Consider the following 20,179-nt stretch of genomic DNA (forward strand, 5'->3'; position numbering starts at 1 on the left):
TCAGAGACTATAGTCATCAGGCAAATAAAAAGTATCACATGCCATTCTGCTACACATTAACTAATTCCTTATGCAAACATCACAACATATAGCAATTACTGCCGCTCAAAAAAACAAAGTCATTTTCAATTTATTTTATTGCTTTTATACTTGGCCATTTCCTGTAGCACATTATCGTTTCTTTCCATAACAACCCGAGGTGGAATGGAGGAGAATTTCAGTTGCAATGAGCACTTCCTCTAGCCACCTTTGTCATACCTTTCTCCCCTTCAGAGGCTGCTAAAACAGGCTGTGGATAGAGTGAATGTGCATGTGCTCCCTCACAGCAAATCTCCACTGCTCTGATGGGAATGGCTCTTTCAGCTCCTACCTCTGGACAAAGCGCATAGAGAATGGGCAAAATGGGTCTGTCTCCCACATTTGCTACCATAATGCTGATGGCTTTCCTTGATTCTATAGAACAAGTTACAAGTGCAGGTTCAGATCTGCCACTAACAGGTGAACATTAAAGTCCACATATTCAGTCTTCACCTGAGAGATGCCTGCTATGGTTAATGAGAATTATGGGACTAGTTCGTCATGCTCCACTCAGCGCATAACCTGTTCCTTCAAGAGTTCTAAGTGAAGAGCAATAATAAATATTGAAACCTCACCCTCCGATGTCAAATAGGCCCTCTTTGTTTTTCCTGGTTTTATTCCACAGCACCATTTATCCAAGCTCTCAGGATGTGAAACAAACGCTAAGTAAACCTTGCATGTGGCCAGTAGATTTTTTTAGCCCATTTTATAGATTGACAAGTAAATTCCAAGCAACCAGGGGCTTTTCACAAAGTTGGACAAGGAAACAGATCAGATCTGACTAACTCTCCAATGTTCTAACCTCTGAGGCCATGGCCTCTTTCTCATAATCATGAGCACTCTTTCCTGCTGGTAAACAATTATGTTGAAAACAGCCTGTACATGTCCCTGTTCACACAATAGGATCATCATCTCCCTCTGTTCTCCTAAATCCACAATCCATTCCCTTCTTTTAAAGGTAGAACATTTCCAAAATACACGAGGGAAAAGCTCCCTTTTCAGTTTCTCTTCCTGAAGGTAATAACATTTTGCAGTTCTCCTTAAATAAAATCCAGCCCATGCTGGATCAATAAGAATGATGCCCATTTCCCTAATGGCAGCCGATTGCCATTTGCTATTCAAATCAGACTAGATAAATTACAGTACATGCCAGGGAACAGGCCAGTGAATTAAGACAGGCCTCCAGAGGACCAGCGATATTATTAATCTTTTAAGACACTATCATATTTCTTCTTGACAGTGTGCGTAGACTCACAGACACACTGCACCCAGATTGAAATATCAGCTGCTGAAAAAATCAATAGTGTTAGAAACACAATAATTTTTGGTCTGCAGGGCCTATACTAAGCAACACTTGGACCCCTCCATGCCATCTCTTCTCCTACTTCACATTTCCCATCTTCTCCTCCTACTTTGTTTGGTTTTAAAAGCTGGTAAGTCCAAATGACAAGATATTATGAAGGGGTTTCCACCACTAACATTGATGGTCAGAGTGTTAATTTTCCATGGGTGTTTGAAACACTATCACTAAACTGGTAAAAAGGTTTTGGTGTAGGGTTATTCTTCCTAGGCACTTAATACAGACCTCTGATCCCTATGCATTTGGTTCCCTTTTGTGAAGAAATGCAGATATTCAGGGAGGTGGTCATACTCAGAAATCCCTGAAGAAGCAGAATGGAAAGAAATAAAAATAATGGAAACCAGATCAATTTTTTTTTTAAAGGGATTCACTGAGAAGTGATGGGAAAAAAGCAAAACAAAATAAAACACCACAGAGGGAGCACTATGAGGTGGGAAGAACCTTTAAATTATATTCTAAAAATTTGGGGTTCAGCTCTGCCTCTGCTATTTACACACCATATGATTTTGCCAGCTACTTCATCTTTCAGAACCTTGGTTTCCTTACCTGTTAAGTAAAAACAATATAATCATCTACCTTGTAGGAGTCTTGTGAGGGTTAACTAACAAGATATGAATGCTGTCTAAATAATACAGTGCTTTGTCAATGGTTAAAAATGATATAAATTTTATTTCTACTAAAGAAGGACTTCTGAAATACGTCTGTTATTTTTTCCTTTCTGGAACTGAAATATCATAAATGGACTTTAGATTTTATCAATAAATAAGTAGGCTCATACTGAAAAGTTATTTAGGGCAATATTACTAGTAGCTGGTAGAGTTTGACGTGGAACCAAAATCTGTTGAATCTTAGCCAATACCTTCTACATTTCACAAGGCCAATTTTGCCTTTTTCATCTCTTTTTACTCCAGATTTCAGGCTTTGATTCTTATTTGTGTCGTGTTTCACCTGGGGAAGCAAATTAAACAAACACAAAAAATAAAATAAGACAAGAAACCACCATGCTTTGTATATCTTTATATGATACTTTCTTGATTCCAAGTTTCTCTCCAGTCACTTTCCATTTGTCTTCTTCCTTTTCTGGCAAAATTTATTGAAGGAATTGTCTATATTAGCTATTACCATATCTTCACTTTCTTTTTTTTTCTTTTTTCATATCTTCACTTTCTATTCTTTCCTCAACCTACTCCAATGTGGCTTTTTCCATTCCACTGTAACATGTCTGCTCTTGCCAAGTCCAATGTTCACATTTTCATTCTCATTTTACTCATCTTCTCAGCAGCAATTTAACATGGTTAACCATGTCCTCTACTTGAAACACTGGCTATTTCTGAAACACCTCTCTTTCTAGTTTTTCCTACTTGCCTTATTGGGCACTTAAAACCTGCTTAAGTCTCTTCAAATTTGAAATCTATTACTTATAATTCTATCTCAAATGGCTTCTGATTTGGGATAAACACAGCATATTTGGCAAAACAACAAACACTAAGAAGGTGTTTATGAGATATCCAGGTTTTGAATGTCTGGCTTTATGACTCTGAATGCAGAATAGGGCTGAAAATCTAGTTCTTGTTTTGGCTTTAAGCCGATTAATTCTTATAGCAAAAATTATTAACAACTGACTTCTGAATATCCAAAAATGATCCTTTAACTAGAAACTGGCCAAGCAGATTTCTATATATGGCCAAAACACAGCATATCTTCATGGCACAGAATTTCGGAGAACTCCATGTTAAAGTTGAAATTCACATATATGCAGCCCCTTCTAGTTTCACGAGATTTACTTAATTGCTCCCCAAGTCTCTCCAACAACTATTCCTTGAGGTCTGCATTACTAGAAGATGAAACCCCTTCCCAAGTAAACCGAAGTAACCCAAATAGGGTTTCAATTCTAGATTGTACCCATGAACCCTAACAAAAGCATGAAGATTTCCCATAGGAATGCAAGATATGCTCTGGCAATCATCAGATGGAGCTTGAGTTCATCTTTGTCTCAGGAGAAGAGACAGTCCTTTCTGACTTATGAATATGGCTGAAGGGTAATACCTAAAGAGAGTAATTTCATCTCACATCTGCCTCTAAGTTTGATAACACTGTACTATACAAAGTCACTGACAATGCAGAATGTCAAGATAGCACAGGACTGATCAAAGCCTAATATTATCCAAATATGCTATTTGGAGGGAATCCCAACAACTTCTTTTGAATGGGATGTTACCAAGGCTATGCGTAAGGGCATTTTCTTAAGAAAAAAAGGGATGTTCTCATTATTTGCATGTCATTTGCTACCCAAAAGTAGACTCAGGCTTCCCCTTCTACTTAAATTCTTCCACAGAGTTGGCTTGCCAGACCTATAGCCAAGGTCTTTCTTTTATCTGAACTAGAACAAATATTCCATTTTGGGTCTAGAAGACATATCAGCAAAATTCCCAGAGTTAGTACTTTTATTTAATTATATACATATATTTATTATTTTTTTATGAGCTGTTCCACTAAGTTAAACTTTAACCATATTAATCCAGGGGGGGAAAAATCCCTGATTGCCAACCAACAATTTTGTAAACAGTTATCTCATGAGTTAAATATTAACTTGAAAAATTTAACTCAAAACTCCAAACAAGCAGGAGGAGCCAAAAGGCCAGTAGGAAGGAGTAAAGATTTTACTGCCTCTAGTATATCAGATCCCCTTGGAAGAGAGTGACAGAAATAGGCAAGGGAGTATTTAGGTGGTTTCTCCCTCTCTCTCTGCCCCTTCTCCTACTCATGCACACACACTCTCTCTCTAAAGTAAATAAATAAATCTTAAAAAAAAAAAAGACTCTTTCCAGTGAAGGTCTTTTAAGGAAGACTCCCAACTGCCCCGCAGATGAGGTGAGGCCAACTAATGTGAGTTTCTCAAGACAAGAGTGAATTAGATGGAAAAAGAGGAGATCTAGGAGGAGATATAAGAATGTAAAAGAATAATCCTTAGATACACATGTGTACCTTATTTAGATACAAGAAATGATACAGCTTATCGGACCTGACTGTTGATATTTTTAATTATATATTTAATACATGACTACATGTTTACTGGAAAATATTTAGACACTATAGACTATACCTTATGGTTATAGAGCTTTTTGCAGTTTATAAAATAGTATACTGTCAAATACTGTCATATCCACATACATATAATGCCATTTGTGACAACTTTAAAAAGTAAAAGACCAGGTTCTGTTATTTCTGTTCTACAGATAAGTATTACCCTAGTATTGATGTAGTTGGTATAGAATGAACTAGAAGAACGAGAACCCATTAGCAGCCTATGAATGAATATGATGACCGAGGGGATGGCTGTGGAATGGAAAGACATTATAAAAGTGAGTGCTCAGGGAAGGGGAGCAAGGAGGGAGAAGTTTTAAAATATTTAAAGATCAACAGGCACTAGGAATATTGGACAAAATTCAGAGTGATTTGTGAGAAGGAAAAGGTAATTAGAGGAAGGAAGGAACTCCAAATTCAGACCTCTTATTCGTTTGGCATATATTCACTGTATACTTAACTATGTTTGAGTTTCTCTGGATGCCGCTGGGCAAACAATGATGTATATTGAGACACTGACCTATGTCTGAGGTACTTAATATCTAATCATTGAGATAATGCAAAAAAATTGCAATACAAGGCAAATCAGTATTCAAAACAAGGATTTAAAGAGAATCATTTCATGTCAAAACTGACAATGGGGAAGTGATAAGATGCAGGTTAAGTGAAGGACATGAGAAAAGGCGTGGAAGCAAAGAATGAAAAACATATTTGGGAGCAACAAATAAACAAGTTAGTGGGAATTGGAATAGGAATAATGTTGGAAAGATAAATTGAGCCTGGAATTTGAAGAGGTTCCTTGAATATTGGACTATCTAATCCACTTTATTCTGTAGGCAAAAGAGGTCTAGTAAAGGTTTATACATAAGGCACTGGCATCATCACACTGGTATTTTAGTATAAGTAACTGGGGTTGGTGGACAGAAAAACTTGAAACAGGGAGAGCCCAGAGATAATGACAGATAGAGAGAGAGAGAACTCTTGCAATAAACCAGGAACTATGAGATAAATATCTGACCTTGGTAGCATAGGTAGAAATAGAAAGGAAATTAAATATTCTGGAGACTTTAAAGGAAGAAAGGATAATATTTATTAAATCTCTACTATGTACCAGGCACTGAACTGTGTGCTTTATGTAGATTAACCCATTTAATTTGTATGTCAACCCTAAAAGGCAAGTAACTCTATTGTTTCTTTTTTTTTTTTTTTTTTATTGTTTCTTATTTAAAGATGAGGATTAAGCAACTTTTTCAAGTTTATACAGTTAATAAGTGATAGAGCCAGGATTCAAACACAGGTCATCTGCCTCCAGAGCCTGTCTGCTTAACCTTGATGCTTAAGGGCCTTGATGATGGATCATATATGGCAAATTTTGATGAGACTTGATGATTGGTTTTATAAAACTTTAAGATTCTTGGGAACATTGATTCTGAGATTTTGAGGTGATGGGTAGAATGGTGATACTATGAATAAAAACAGGGAAATAGAAAAGAGCTCCGGACTTCATATTTTACATTTGTTCTCAATGGTCCAATTGCTCTTTGGATTTAAAATGTTAATTTACAATAGAAGTCACAAAAGCAACTGAACCACCAAACTTAAAAGCCTTTGAAGACAGATACTAGCTGATTCTTCCTTCCAAGGTTCACTAATGTATATGTGGAGTATGACACAGTGCTTGGCATATAGGAGCTGCTCAGCAATGTGTTAAATGAATCAACTGGAGGGGTATTAACCATAAATTAGTAAGAATAAAGGGTGGAAGAAGAGTAGAGTCAAAAGAGTATGACCCAGAATCAAACAAATCTCAGTTCAAATCCTGGCTCAGCCACTCTCTAACTAAAGGACCTAGGGCAAGTTACTGTAAACATTTTTTTTTTAAATTTATGTTAGTCACAGAGAGAGAGAGAGAGAGAGAGAGAGGCAGAGACATAGGCAGAGGGAGAAGCAGGCTCCATGCACCGGGAGCCTGACGTGGGATTTGATCCCGGGTCTCCAGGATCGCGCCCTGGGCCAAAGGCAGGCGCTAAACTGTTGCACCACCCAGGGATCCCAAGTTACTGTAAACATTTTATGTAAGATAGGGTAACAATTCATAGCAAAGCCAGGTATCTGGATTCAGCGCTTCTATGTAAGGCAGTGGGTCCGTGCAAACTTAGAAAGGATGCTTGCAAAGACCATTATCTCTGACAGAAGAAAATCTGCAACCTTCTTCTCTCATTGAGTTTAAATTACAAAAACTTTATTGAGGCTTATAGAAAAAAATCTGTTAAGTAATTGCCAGTTTTAAAAGAAAAATAAATTATTTTCAGAGAAGTAAAAACTGTAGAGTTTCAACTGAAGGGGAGATTTTAATTGCAGAGAGACATATCAGCTGAATGGTTTAGCTTGGACTTGTGGGATCAGGAGCAGCCAGTGGGATATATATATTAAAGAAAAACCAAGTTTAATTAGCCTTAAGATTTTATACAGCGTGGTCTTCCCTCCCACACCTAGTCCGTTTCCTTCAGGTCAATCTCCCTTTCAATCACATGCTCTCCCATCCTTTTCTCAGTTGCTGTCATGACAAGCCAATAGGAGAGTGACATACCGATGAAAACAAGGTTTGAATAATTACTGCACTGCGGCTGGTTGTTGTTTGAGCATCATTTTATTTCTTCCAATCACACAGGTTCTTGGACTTCACAGCCCCATGTTTCAGATGGGGGTGATGCTGATTATATTATGACATTACAGCAAAGACAGGCAGATCAGACAAAGTGAATTTCGCTCAGTAATTAAACTGCAGTATCTTTCGTCTAAAGTCCAGAGCAGGATTAATCGAAAGGTAGCTCTTTATCATCTCGATTAGTGCTGGGATTTGAAGAGTGAGCTCTGATTTGATAGCTAGCCCTGAGTTGGGCTGTCTCGTGGCCCCATATCTGTCTAACTTGCAAAAATAATATCAGATCAAGATACATTTGCAAGGTTATGCCCTTCCCTTTTATTTTATTTTTATCTGAAGGAAATGCAGATAGATTAAAATATGCTGCTATTTCCATTACCCTGTTTTCTATTACAAAAATGTCTATTAAAAAGAACAGGTCCTTCCAAACCCCACAGCATTTTACAGATGGTTTCCCATAATTCCACTTAGTACCATGCTCTAATGGCTTCTTATTTCTTGCCTTTTCATTATCTGAGAGTCAAATCTGAATATTTGGATAGCCCAAGCAACAGCTTCTCAAGCTGCTCACGAGTCCCACTTTTATTTCAAAGGACTCCGTGTAGGATTTATGGAAAGATTTTGCTTCCTTCAATTGCTCTTTTAATGTATAAGATAGTCTCAAATTCTTTATCAAGTGAACTAGTAGATCAGTGATTCTCCATCCTGGATGCCTATAGAAGCACTTGTGAGGCTTTGTAAACAATCAGCATTGAGCCCCCACCCCAGATGCAATGATTCAGTATCTGTAGGAGTTAGAACCATGCATCTGTATATTTTTCAAAGTCCATAGGTGATTTGGATGTGCTGTCAATGTTAAGAATCACTGAGTCAGCTCTACAGTGTACCAGCTGTATTTGCAAAAGATTTATCAAAACAAACCATTGTTGAGGGAAATGAAGCCCGATATGGTGTAGAAAATCCCTTAATAAAATGATAAAAAGCTTTTTCTAGTAACCTTTGCATAGAATATATATTAAGTCTCTTAAGAACAATAGAAGACAAGGAAGACTACAATACAGACAGGTTTATGTTGATGATGCTTCCATTGATCCATCTGAGAACACTGAAGGTGATAGTTTACCGATTGAGCCCATCAGCTACCAACACATAATTTAAGATGACCACTGACTAGCATCATAATATCTCAGAGTTTGGACACAAACTTGGAATTAGCTGTTGTCACTTTTACTATGCAGCTGACTTCTTAGAAAGAGAAAAGGCAGGATTAAAAAGATCTGATTTTAAATTGTGACTCAGTCCTGTTCTGGAGTTTAAGAACACACATTCTGGAGTTAAACTGAATCTAATTACTAGTTGGGTGGCCTTCAGAAAAGTAATTACTTCTCAAGCCTCAATGATCAGATCCTTAAAATGGGGCCAAGAAACACAAAAAAATTTGGGTTTTGAACTCATTAATTTAGATAAGAGTATATGGCAAACAAAAGTATCAGAACTGAATAAAAGTCTGTTGAAGGCAAATACAATAATAATTTAAGGTTGTCACTGAGGCTCTGTGCCTAAGACATCAGTTTTGAAACTCACTGCTCAGTTTTCTGGAAGATCTGATCCCTCAGAGAGAAAAAAAGAATTCAAATAAGAATGACTTTCAAATTTAATTGTGCATTCCCATCACCTGGAAGTGATAGTTATGAATGTAACTTGCTGGGCTCCCAACCAGGGATTGTAATTCAGTATTCAGGGCTGGAATCAAAGAACATGCATTTTAGCAACCATCCACATGATTTTGACTCAGGGTCAAGGATCCTCACTTTTATAAAACAGCTATAAAGGAATATAAGTTGGCCAAATATTTATCCCCCAAATAGCCACACAGTGTGGCTATGTTTTCATTTCCTTAGGCCAGAACTTAGTCAGGAGAATTTAAGTTATGCACAAATAAAACATGTTCACAGAATATGTTATGCTTACATAGTAAAAAACAAAACAAAAAAACCACTTTTTTTCAATTAAAATAAACTTCCTGAATAATTAGTATTTAGCTGCTAATATCTTTTTTTTTAAGCTGCTAATATCTTCAATTTTTTTTCATCACTACTGGGTACGTGCAAGTATAAAGGCATGGGTCAGATTCATTTTCATCTCATCATGTTTTTCTTCTTACAAAAAAATAAACTTCCTAAAAATCAGTAAATTCTTTAAATAACAAAAGTAGCTATTTCTTCCTTGAAAGGCATTATAAAGTATTCTTGAAATGCATTTATCAAAATTGATGATAAAAATCAGTGCACAATGGTGAGTTGGATATTTTAAATGCAATCAATGAATTAATCTGCTAAAATAAAGATACTCTACCTATAAATGGAGAGTGTTCTGGATCTAAGAGGAAATTTTAAAACTTTCACTTTCAAGGTTTTCCTAAAGAAAAAACAAATTCCAGAAAGGTATTTATAGTTTGTAGTACAATATGTTAACAGATATGCATGAATTCTCTATATTTTAAAAGTTATTGTAAAGATAACAAAAGGATTATGGTCTTAAATTGTAATTGGGCATACAATTAAGCTGTGGAGAAAAAAGATAACAATATGAGGAAAGTTTATCAGTATTACTAGATAATATAGTCTCATGGTCAAGTGTAAGGCTAAAGGAGAATCTTCTCTTTGATACGTACTGTGTGAGTTAGGGTAAGCTACTGAAGATCTCAGAAACTCAGGCATAGCACTTCTCTCGGAAGGCTGCAGTGACCAGAGTGGGTACTGAATAAATGCAAGCAGTTGTTTATTGTAATAGTTGACAGTTTGTTATACAAGATATGTCATGGATAAGACTTACATAAATGGTACAGACATTGAGAGCTAAAGAAACCCAAAATTGAGAGAAAGTTGACATGACTGGTGAGGTTTTTGCAAGGAGAGATATTTGAGTTTGATAATTCAGAACAAATAAGATTTGTCTAGAAAGTACGACAAAGACCATTTTAGGCTACAGGGGAGATGTTGCTATGACCTGCAGGTCAGAGGTAGAAAGTGTTAAGTAGTTTAGGACAAAATTGTTAAATAGTTTAGGATAATATGATAAGAGATAATTTGGGGTAAAACAATAGAGGTTCTAAGTTCCAAAATCACCTTTGGTTTCTGGTGGAATTTTTAATTGCTCAAATATTTTCCCAGTGTAATTCAACATCTTTTTATAACAATGGTCTGCAAATTTTGCTGTGTGTCAGAATCACCTGGAGGATTTATTCAAGCACAAATACCTGTACTCCACCCCAAAGTTTCATTTCAGTAGGCTGCAGTAAGGCCCAGGGGTTTGTGTTATAATATATTCCTAGGTGTGCAAATGCTACTGGTCACTTTGAGAACCACTGCTTTAGAAGATGACAACAGTTGGATGGAAGAGGATTTTCCTCATAGTAAGAAATGATTAGACAACTGAATAACCTTCTATTTCCTGTAAAATTTCATCGCCAGTTGCATACCAAGTCACAGAAGAACCTACATGGAGGTTACCTAAGGAAAAACAAATGCTTACTTTAACCTCCTAATCTCACTACTGGAGTCAGGTCTTTAACTGTGGGAATGAAGAGACCCACGCCCCATGGGGACCCAGGCCAATCAACCTGGAAACTTAGAGAACACTTCATCAGCATTAAGAATATTCAAGAATTGAAAATAATAGAACCAAGAGATTAAAGACAGTGGGTGGACTTTTTATTCCAAAGATCCTCTATCAATCTATGTGGCACATTTTGTACTTGGGTTATACTTGATTGCCTGCCCCATACTCCACAAACTATTTTCAACCCCCTCCGGTCATCCTTCACCTTTTTCTTTTCTTCAACAGGCGATCAGGAATGAGCTGAGGCAACAAGACCTCTCTACTTTGGCCTGGGTCACTGTTCAAGTATTTCCACTTCCTGCTTCAAACTTTTTCTCCTAAACAATCACTATTTAGTAACTATACTGTAGGAAATATTGTAAAAGGTAGAAGGAAGAAATGAAAGGCTCTGACTCTATCTTCTCATGCGTGACTCCAAGGGCGTCATCTCACTAGTTAGTACTTTATTTTCAATGGCAGACTCCCCCCCAAAAAAATTCTATTTGAAGATTCATGCAGAAGTCTTTGTGAAAAAAAGGCCAAAAGTGGATTTAAAATGTTTGACACTCCAAAAATCCCTCAATAACAGCAGCTTGTTTATTTTTTTTAGCCATTTATCTTTCCTTAAAATAAGAAGCTATATAATTACAAAGTATAATTAATAATAACAATAACAACAATTACCACAAGTACAACGGAAATAATGATAGTAAGCACCATGGGCCCAGATTCCCATAGTTAACAAAGGATAAGAATTTGTCTTAGTATTTTCAAGAACAGACAGCAACCCAATAATACGGGGGAAAATACTGAAAGGAAAAAAATCTTTCCTATGTTCCCTGGAAAGTACCACAGAAAAATAGACAATAAACTTTAATACCTCTTGTTAAAGATCTTCATTTTACAGATCAGTTCAAGCAATTTAAATAGACAAAAACATGAGGCCTCTAACGTCTCTTAGGAAACAGTATCAACGTTAATTCCTGGCTGGTCCCAATTCCATTTCTAGTTAAGCATCCCCATCCACTCATAAGAAGAAGGAAATAGCATTTGTATAGTGTTTTACAGTTTATAAAGCACTTACACAAACATCGTATTATTTGATTGTCTCAACAATCCCGTGGGATAGCTAAGTAGGGAAAGTATTAATATTATACCCATCAGAAGGTGAGAGAATTAAGGATCAAAGAAGGAAATAAGTCACATTGGGTCAAACTGTGTGCTGACCTGAAAAGAATTCCAAATATAGAACTTTTTAAAAAAGATTTTATTTATTTATTCATGAGAGACACAAAAGAGAGAGGCAGAGACGTCAGCTGAGGAAGAAGCAGGCTCCCTATAGGGAGCCTGATGTGGGACTCCATCCCAGGACCCCAGGATCATGACCTGAGCTGAAGGAAGATGCTCAACCACTGAGCCACCCAGGTGCCCCTCAATTATAGAGTTTTACATAACATGAACAAGGCTCAGAGAATTTGATATCTGCTCAAGGTTACCAATGACAGACTTGGGGGCTGGAATGCAGGTAATTCAGCCCAAGATGCCATGCAACCCTAGACTTGACTTTCCAAACCCTAGACTTGACTCTCAGTTGTAAATGTCTAGTTATAGTAAAAGTTGTAAATGTCTAGTTATAGTAAATGGCCCTCTCAAGATGAAGCTTGTTCAATTGCCAAGTGTTACAACCACTACTAGTGTCCAGGCTTTTTGTTTGTTTTTAGTTCATCTGACAAAAAGGTACACACTCCTTGAGAAGATGTGCAACTTTATATTACTTAGTCTGTCAAGAAAAAAAGAAGAGAATGTATTATTTCACTGGCTTAGAATACTGAGTTTTAAAAGTCACTCCGACTATCCACAGACACAGGTGACAACACAGTCCTATTTCCGTGGAAATGGTCATTACAAAAAAGACAAACCAAAAGACTAACCAACCTCAAAGGTTGCCCTCTGGCATAGGCTCAACTTTAAACTATTAATTTCTTTTTATTTAAAAGAAAAAAAAAGATTTTACTTATTTATTTGAGAGAGCACAAGCAGGGAATGGGCAGAGGAAAAGCAGACTCCTCACTGAGCAGGGAGCCAGACGTGGGGCTCCGTCCCAGGACCCCAGGATCATGACCTGAGCTGAAGGCAGACACTTCACTGATTGTGCCACCCAGGTGTTCCTAAACTCTGTTTCTAAATATGTGGACAGGGACGCCTGGGTGGCTCAGCACCTAAGTGTCTGCCTTCAGCTCAGGAGGTGATTCTGGAATTCTGGGATCGAGTCCCACACTGGTCTCCCTGCATGGAGCTTGCTTCTCCCTCTGGCTATGTCTTTGCCTCTCTATCTCTTGAATAATATCTCTCATGAATAAATAAATAAAATCTTAAAAAAATATATGTGGACATGCCTATGCATATTAAAATGAGGAAAACAGTGTAAGATGTATGACCAAAATAAATTACTCATTTTGTTATCTTCAACTCAAAAGTCTCCAAGGTGTAGATTCAGATTTTGAAACTTCTGGATTAAATTGCCATACCTCTTGCTGTTTTTAGTTTTTACACACATTTACTTGTATAACTGATAAGCAATTTTTAGTTTGTACATACATTTACTTTTACCATTTGCCTGTTTTGTTTTTTAAGATAGTGATATTCGCCCTTCACTTGCATATATGCAACTTCTGACTTAGAGCACTTATTTATTTATTTAAAAAAGGATTTTATTTATTTTTTCATGAGAGACAGAGAGAGAGGCAGAGACACAGGCAGAGGGAGAAGCAGGCTCCATTCAGGGAGCCTGATGTGAGACCCGATCCTGGGACTCTAGGATCACGTTGAGCCGAAGGCAGATGCTCAATCGCTGAGCCACCCAGGCACTTTGATTTAGAGCATTTAAAGGTTTGGCAAAGGAATATCTTCCCACAAAAGACAAAGAGGTTTCACCTAGAATGCATCTCGGGAATTTGTGCTCTAGAAGTTAAGGGAGGTCTAGGATATGAGTAAATATCAGTGAAATCAGACTGGAATTTTGAATACTAAGTGAAAACATTTATTAAAGATTACTGTTGTATGTAGTGAACAACTTACCTTACGACTGAGCATTGCAGAATTTCAGACTTGATGCTTCACTGGAGATACTATTTTTATAATGACAGAATATTAGTGTTGGAGTTCATCAAAATTATGTATTATAATTATCTAAGGCTTTACCATCCTATAAAACATTCCTGTAAAGTGACTGTCCATGCTTAAACATCTTGGTCTCAAGAGTTAATATTTGTTGATATTAGGGACTGAATATGACCCCTTCTCAACCTCCAAATTTGCATGTTGGAGTCCTATCCCCTAACTCACTGTATTTGGAGATAGGGTCTTTAAAGAGATAAATGCAGTTAAATAAGGCCCTAAGAATGGGACACTCATCTTCTAGGACTGGTGTCCTCATAAAAAGAGGAAGAGACACCAGGGCTGAGGAAACACAGGGAGAAGATGGCCTTCTGCAAGCCAAGGGGAGAGATCACATGAAATTCAACTCTGCTGATACCTTGATTCCTGGACTTCTGACCTCCTAAACTGAGGAATACATTACTGTAATTTAAGCTACTCGTCTGTGATATTTTCTTATGGCAGTCTGCACAAACTAATACACGCTCTAAAGTTCTACAACTTGCCGAGTAGGAATTGGTTAAATCTACTTTATCGGTACAGAAATAGATTATGGGCATTCAAAACATGAGAGAGACACAGAATCAATAAGTGGCATAACCAAGTTTTAATCTAGGTTTGTCCTCCAGACTAATATTTTTCCTTCTTGTTTGTTTTCCACCTTTGAGCACAAAAGGATGTAAAACGTTAGTTTTTATATTGACCTGAGTATTTTATTCTTGTATGTTTTATCACTGGGTTGTGTTCTACTTGGAATCACAGAAACAACATAATTTATCTTCTATGTGACAATCCTTAATATACTTGAACATACTTATCATATTCATTCTTTGTGAATTTCTAAACAATTCCAGTTCCCTTAACCATTCCTCATATCACACATCTCATTTCCCTACCCTCCTGGTCACTTTCCTTTGAAGATGTTCCTATTCATTTAGATTTCTTGTACTAATTTGTTAAGCCACATATCACTCAGAGAGTTCATGAAAAATCTTTTAAAAATATAAAGACAAAAATTTGCCTTTATCCATTTTAAAAGTTTCCTCTGGTTAGATGCATTCCATTGCTCTAGTCTTTCAAGATGTTTGAAACATGATATCTTAATTTCTTAATTCCATAGATTTTCTATGTATTTGGATTCATATCATCTGCAACTCTGATGGACATGCTTTCATCCCAGTAATTGAAAAAAAAATGGTGGCCAAAATACGGCTTAGGATTCTCCTGACTTATTCCATAGGAATCTCTTCTATTATGACATTGAGCCATTTGTTTGCACTTAATAGTGTGGTCATTCAACCAGGTACCAATCCACCTGTACATCTAACCAGGCAAGATCAGATCATATATTGTTGATCCGCTTTCACTGAAGTCATTCTGGTTTATAGCAAGCACCATTTCTTTCAGGGGAATCATAAACCACCGCTTTATGCTTTATTGTTTGAATAATACATCTAGGTCTTTCTCAGGAGTGACATCATGTTGTTTGTCCTTATAAACTATCTTCTTATACTTCCCAAAAATCAGAACACGTTTTGCACTCCTAGTTATCTAACACTTTTTGTTGCTTCTCCTCAGCTACAAATGGCAATAATTACTTATCTTATTGGCAAATCCTCTCACTAGCTTATGGTTCTCTAGCCCTATTTTCAGGCTCTTCTCCTTTTCCTTTTTCCTGTTTCCTTCCAAGGAATAGAGTCACTCCTGTGTAATCATGGATTGCATCCAGAGATGCTGGTCAGGGGTAGATCTGCAAACTAGAAGAGTATGGAGAATTTAAGGTGCTGTCCTTGGGCCTGGCCATGCTGGCAGAGGAGAATGGGCTGTGATTAGGTGAGGCTTTGCTTTCATCTCTACGAATGGCTCTGCCTGACTTCTGTTTTTGACTTGTAGCTGTGCCCCTGGACAGGGCTACCTCCTTTTCTTACTCTGGATGATTTCCTTGGCCAAAGATTCAAGACAGCGTTGTATTTTTCAGTCTTTCATTGAGAAAGGTTGTAATATATAACACTTTCATTTTTCCACAAAGACTTTCTCTGAGGCAGGCATGTACCCCGACCTTTACCTAATCAAGAAAAGTTGTTTGGGGTGGGGGGATGGGAAATGGAAAAGCAGGTTGGACTTCAAATGCACAAATCACTTCTAATAAAAACACTAAGATTCAGGTGCCTGAGGTTAGAAATACTGGAGGGAATTCAATTACACTAATTAATATTTAAGAAGGGCTAGAGATCACATACTGAATGTGGGAAACTAGGCCAGTGAGACATGAGCATATGGGGAGGGCAAGATCAACTGATAAAAGTAACAAACAAATCATACATAAATGCTGCAACAGGAATAAAATAGAGAATATAAAATAAATGTTTCAACAGACTCTGAAGAGGAGGTAAATGGTCTACCACATGAAAGCAAAATGTTCTCACACACACAAGACATTTTATTGGTTTTATGTAAACACCTATATTATAAAAACTGTTTTTTTCAAGTAAGTTGGTAGAAATGTTACCCATTTGTAAAAACAGACTTAGTTTGGGTTCTGTGAATTCACAGCATACTGTATTTGCTTTCATTTCCTCACTGGCTCGTTAAATAGTGGTCTCAGTAAGGCATGACTTTCCTACTGGGGCGTTCCCTAATGGCCAAGCCTACCTGGATACCCAAAACCTGATGGAAGGTTGAAAAGCAGCAGAGTATTCTGGGTTCCACACACATTTTTCTTGTTCTGTCTCTGATGTCATTTGGTTGGTTGTCACAGCTTTTACCACATTCTCTCTTTGTACTTGATTGTTTTATTTGTGGTCCGGATAGTCAATTTTGATTTTTGATCCCTCTTTTGTATACTTCGAAGCTTTTAGAGAAGGCACTAAGTACCAGAACTGTCTTGCCTCTAGCATGTAAATGGTTCCTTCTTCTACAGTAGCATTTACCTAACCTTTTCACTTCTTCTCTATCTCCCTTCCTCCCTTTGCTCTGGTTCATCAGAAGGTCCTATTCCTGAGCCCTCTTCTACCATTCAACTGCTCTTATTCCCTCAAAGCTCCACTCCATAGAAGCCACAATCTGTCAATACACAGGCCCTTCTTGGGAGCTCTGAAAACCAGAAGCCCAGAGAATTCAACTGAACTGTTTTTGTTATCAACATCATTGTGTAGAAACATAGAGTGATAGATGAGAGGAGGACTGAGATTGAGATTTAGGCCCTTTTTTTCAAATTCTCTAGTGTGCACAGATGGTAACTATGGACTGGGCAAACCCCATGTCTATGCACAATGTGTAATATTAGTCTCGTGAAGAGAACAAAGCAAAAAAACAAAAACAAAAACAAGATTCTTGCCCTTTAGGACTTTAACCTCTAGTTGAAGAAAGAATTGAACTATACCAAAACCCATAAGAAAAAGCATCCCCAAAGGGTTGAATTGTCCTTAAATAATAAAGGAATAGAGGGAAAAAAATAAGGTTATTTCCTTAAATTTTGAACCAAATTAGTGGTTTTCAAACTATGCTCCATGGTCCCCAAGCTCACAAACAAATGATTACAAAGAGATGACTGAGCAGTTAAATGTTGAATTAAAATGTAAATGCTAAAAATTATATATTTGTATCAATTTATAATTGAGATAAAAATGACATGCAAATTAAATGTATTATGTAGTTTTATTATTTTTCTTTTTTAAGTTCTTATTTAAATTCCAGTTAACACACAATGTAATATTAGTTGCAGGTATAGAATTTAGTGATTCATCACTTACATACAACACTCAGTGCTCATCACAAGTGCCATCCTTAATTCTCATCAACCATTTAACCAGAACACAGACTCTTAAGTACAGAGAGCAAACTGAGGGTTGCTGGAGGGGAAGTGGGTGGGAGGCTTGGTTAAATGTATTTATGTAATTAAAAAAAAAATTGGAGACTGATGTGTTGCTAATAGTTAAATATGTACAGTAAGTTTAACTAGTTTTCACATAGGCCTCAAATTAAGGCTCTGAAATTGGAAGGCAAGCTCTTTAAAAACAAACAAAAAACTGTTGATACATGCAACTGCTTATGTGTGTCTCATGATTTTCTTGACACCATATAGTATTCCATTCCTCATACAAAAATAAACTAAGCTTAAGCCGATATAACAATCCAGTCCTAAGTTTCCATTTCTTTGCATATTCACCTTTATTTATATATAAAGGTATTTCTTTGCATGTATTACCTTTATATATTTATACCTCAGAAACTGACTTTTATAATATTTACTATGATAAACAATTCTAATTTATAAAATGAGTTTAATAAAATACTACTTTTACTAGTTCATACATAAAGGATACAATCACATTTATTTTGAAAAGAGGATGCTGTTGTTTATTTTTTATTTATTTATTTTTGCTTAAATTCAGTTTAGTTAACATATAGTATATCATTAGATTCAGGGTAGAATTTAGTGATTCATCAGTTGCATATAACACCCAGTGCTAGAGGACTCTGTTGTTTAAAAGAAATATGAAAAAAATCCCTGGATCAAAATATTTGTATGATCCCTCCAATTCGAGGCCATACAATTCTCATGGTTCTGGCTCCAGACTGCTTATTTTCTGAATTTATTGACTTGCTGGCTTAGATCACTGCATACAGCAGATATACTGGGCCCAAACCAGATTTCATATACTGGCTACTATCCCTTCAAGCCTAAGAAAGATGATATTTTTACAATGAGGAATAGACTATTTATTATGAAAGCATCATGCATCAAAAGAAGTCACTTTGTCTTAAATTTACCCAGTACATGAAATTCATTAGATATTTGTAGAATGCCAGGTTATCATAATTTAATATATTAGTTTAAAATTTAACAGTACTAACTAACCAAAAAATAAGTCAATGGAAACTTCTTTAGGTAAGAAGTACTGCTTTTATTAATTACGTAATATATGGACATTTATTCATTTATTTTTACACTTACCCCAAATGTATTATATCAAAAGACTTCAGAAGACTTTTTCCTAACATTAATCAGTCATTGTTTAATGGCAGAAAAAGAGTGAGCCAAAAATGATTTTCCACTACTACAGAGAATGGAACTAGCAAACCTGAGTTGAAAGATCCATTTTCCAAAACCTGAACTACGCTCTACTATGGAAATGTTTCAGACTTTCTTAACACTGAAGTATAAGTCAATAATAAATTGACTTGATATCTTCTATGGTCTCTATTATATAGTAGTCAAACCAGAATTTTTGTGTGTATTTAGTTTTTAAAGGCCGTGACTTGAAATGTACCATAGTGTATAGGTTACAAATGTACCTGGGTTTCTGTTTGGGCTCCAAAGTCCTAGCTGTGAATTCTTGGGCAAATTACTTAAACTGCCTAAGCCTCAGCTGTCACTTCCATAAAATGGAAGAAATAATAAAAATACCGATTCTTGTGGATTTGTAGTAAGAAATAAATGAATGTATAAAATAATGAATGAAAGTTGCTTAACATGTTGCCTAGCACATAAAATGCTCTTAATAAATATTAACCGTAATTATTAAAATTGCTAAGCATCTAAAAGCCAGTTGTTTGCTTCTGATTTTTCCTCTGACCTGAATTTACTCATAATTTACTGACTATCTGTTCTTCCCTTCTGGAATGATGCTCTATTTAGATTTTTTCTGTTTCTAGAATGTTCTCTGGTTAATATCTCACCACCTGCACCCCAATTATCAGATAGGATTACAGGGCTTCATTCTGGTATTTTTGTATTTGTTTTTTTGTCAGTGCTTGTGTTATTTTCTCGTTCCTACTCAGTGGTTTAAAAAGTAAAACTCAAAGAACTAAACATTATGAGGAATTTATTAAGACTAATGGTTATCAAAATTGGGCAAAAAAGGATGTTATTAAAAATAAATCACACCAAGGGAGAGCAGCTGATGACAGCAGCTGTGAAATGGCTGTACATGGTGGGAATCAGTGAACCCCAAAGAAACAAAAGAAAAAAATGGAAGGCCATGAAACTTACATGATTTACAAGATAAGTTTAAGCTTAATGAACAGATTCTTTGGACTACAGGAGCCAGGGAAGTCATTTCTGGATGAATATTTGCACAATATAGTAACACTGAAAGGACTGGTATTCTCTGATCAAATGGAAATTACTAGTAAGAAGAGAGTGAGAAGACAAATGAAAAATTTTAGTGCATTTGATTTCATTACTGCATCACCTGCATTGAGGAGACATCTTCGTGGATACTGATACAGAT

General features: G+C 36.4%; 1 protein-coding gene across 30 annotated transcripts in view; it reads right to left on the reverse strand.

The window, feature by feature from the left end:
• ZBTB20 (zinc finger and BTB domain containing 20) overlaps positions 1–20,179 on the reverse strand; it is a 750,813-nt gene that overhangs the window by 368,224 nt on the left and 362,410 nt on the right. The window lies entirely within an intron of this gene.

Source organism: Canis lupus, chromosome 33 (genome assembly GCF_011100685.1).
Source record: "Canis lupus familiaris isolate Mischka breed German Shepherd chromosome 33, alternate assembly UU_Cfam_GSD_1.0, whole genome shotgun sequence".
Lineage (NCBI taxonomy): Eukaryota > Metazoa > Chordata > Mammalia > Carnivora > Canidae > Canis > Canis lupus.